The sequence below is a fragment of the Pseudophryne corroboree genome, unplaced genomic scaffold, assembly GCF_028390025.1.
Source record: "Pseudophryne corroboree isolate aPseCor3 unplaced genomic scaffold, aPseCor3.hap2 scaffold_306, whole genome shotgun sequence".
Lineage (NCBI taxonomy): Eukaryota > Metazoa > Chordata > Amphibia > Anura > Myobatrachidae > Pseudophryne > Pseudophryne corroboree.
The window spans coordinates 167,276-169,805 of record NW_026969736.1 but is presented as its reverse complement, the minus strand read 5'-3'; the positions used below and the strand labels follow the sequence as shown (position 1 = coordinate 169,805).

General features: G+C 44.7%; 1 pseudogene; it reads left to right on the top strand.

Annotated features, from left to right (window-relative positions):
• Nucleotides 1-624: 624 nt before the first annotated feature.
• On the top strand, nucleotides 625-743 carry LOC135016931 (5S ribosomal RNA; annotated as a pseudogene).
• Nucleotides 744-2,530: the final 1,787 nt, after the last annotated feature.

The window sequence follows — 2,530 nt, the reverse complement described above, 5'->3', positions numbered from 1 at the left end:
GTTTTTCCTTCTTTTCTTCGGCATTATTACTTTTTGCTTTCTTTAAATCCCAGCATCAAAACCACTATACTCAACAGAATTACCAACAATATTACTGTTATGTGTATGCTGGTCTATATAGAATAATAGCACTGAGGAGAATATAAATACTTATTTTTCCAAACAGAGTGATCACGGAATATACACAGTATTGCCAGTTAATCTGGCCTATGTTTAATTATTCTTATTCATATATAATTTTTGATGACATTCTGGTTGTGATACCAATTTGATATCTATATATTGTTCTGAATCAAAGTGACCACGGAATGTATTGCCAGTCAATCTGACCTATACCTAGTTGCTGACAATTTTGATAATTCTGTATTTGATACCAGAGGATATCTGTCATCATCTTTTCACTCAGTCTCCTCTTCTCTCTTCCCCCTCTCTCTCTTTGTTCCTTTCCTCCCTTTCCTCTTTATACATCTGCGGACTCTCATCCATGATCCACAGGTTTATCCTGTGCCTAACATAGACAGCAGATCCGCCCATTATTTCTGTCTCCCTCACCCTAAACCTTTTTTCCCCTCCCTCAATTCAGGTGCACTCTCATTGGTGAGTTGGCCACAAGGAGGCCCGAGAAATTACTACCATACCCCACTGACAGAGCCCGATCTCGTCCGATCTTGGAAGCAAAACGGTGGTGGGCTGGGTCAGTATCTGTGAGGGTGACCCCCAGAGAATACCCGGTGTTGTAATTCGTGACCTTCTCGACTCTAAACCAACAGCAGGATCACCACTTTCTCCTTCAATCATTTCTTTTGCTCACCTTCCGTACCGTCTCTTTTGATATGTCATAGATTCAATTGGTCCAATACCAATAAGGATCTATACTCCTCCTAACATCTTGGTACATTGACCCTCTGAGGTCCTATTAATACAAGCAGAGCTTGTGCTGGTTGGATAGGAACAGGATGTAGAGCAATAGTGTCTACATCCCTCCTGGAGTCTACCAATATAGACTAACCAGAACATTTCCAATTTTCTTTAAAGATTGTAACACTGGTTGTGGCCTATACACACCCCAACCTGTACAGTTTGATCAGTCACATCAACAGATATGGCATCTTTCAGAGAAGCTGGTGGGCTGAATCATAATTGTATGTAGCAATACAGAATTAATTGTGGTGGATAACACAAGTGTGGATTTTTTCTTAGAATAATTAAAAATAAAAGTTATGTCTTAATATCTTCATATTAACATATACATAAAAAAAGAGTGCACCCACACAAGAGTCTTCTGTATTTTCCTCTTTACCTACAGGAAGTCATCAGAGAACATTAAGTGTGTGTGTGGGAAGGACTCAAGTGTCACAGTAAAGTTGCTTCACTTACCTGTTTCCCGATGTATGGTGTGTATATCAGGCAACAGGTAAGAGAAGCAACTTTACCGTGACACATTTTTATGCCATAACACAGTGTTTGGTTGGGGGCCATTTACTGTTAAGTAGTTTTTTTGTTTTGTGTTTGTAATAAACGAGCCATTCGGTGCAAATATATATGTTTTATATAATGTACTCCATGCTACACATTAAGGATATTAGTTATTCGTGTATGCAAAAGTCCTTGACTCACAGATCCACCGAGGCATAGACGGTACACAGAGGGCACTGTGGCATAGACAGTACGCAGAGGGCACCCTGGCATAGACGGTACACAGAGGGCACTGTGGCATAGACAGTACACAGAGGGCACTGTGGCATAGATGGTACACAGAGGGCACTGTGGCATAGACGGTATACACAGGGCACTGTGGAATAGACAGTACACAGAGGGCACCCTGGCATAGACGGTACACAGAGGGCACTATGGCATAGACTGTACACAGAGGGCACTGTGGCATAGACGTTACACAGAGGGCACTGTGGCATAGATGGTACACAGAGGGCACCCTGACATAGACGGTACACAAAGGGCACTGTGGCATAGACAGTACACAGGGCATCCTGGCATAGATGGTACATAAAGGGCACCCTGGCATAGACGGTACACAGAGGGCACTGTGGCATAGACGGTACACAGAGGGCACTGTGGCATAGACAGTACACAGAGGGCACTGTGGCATAGATGGTACACAGAGGGCACTGTGGCATAGACAGTACACAGAGGGCACTGTGGCATAGATGGTACACAGAGGGCACTGTGGCATAGATGGTACACAGAGGGCACTGTGGCATAGACGGTACACAGGGCACTGTGGCATAGATGGTACACAGAGGGCACTGTGGCATAGATGGTACACAGAGGGCACCCTGACATAGACGGTACACAGAGGGCACTGTGGCATAGACAGTACACAGGGCACCCTGGCATAGACGGTACATAAAGGGCACCCTGGCATAGACGGTACACAGAGGGCACTGTGGCATAGACGGTACACAGAGGGCACTGTGGCATAGACAGGACACAGAGGGCACTGTGGCATAGATGGTACACAGAGGGCACTGTGGCATAGACGGTACACAGAGGGCACTGTGGCATAGATGGT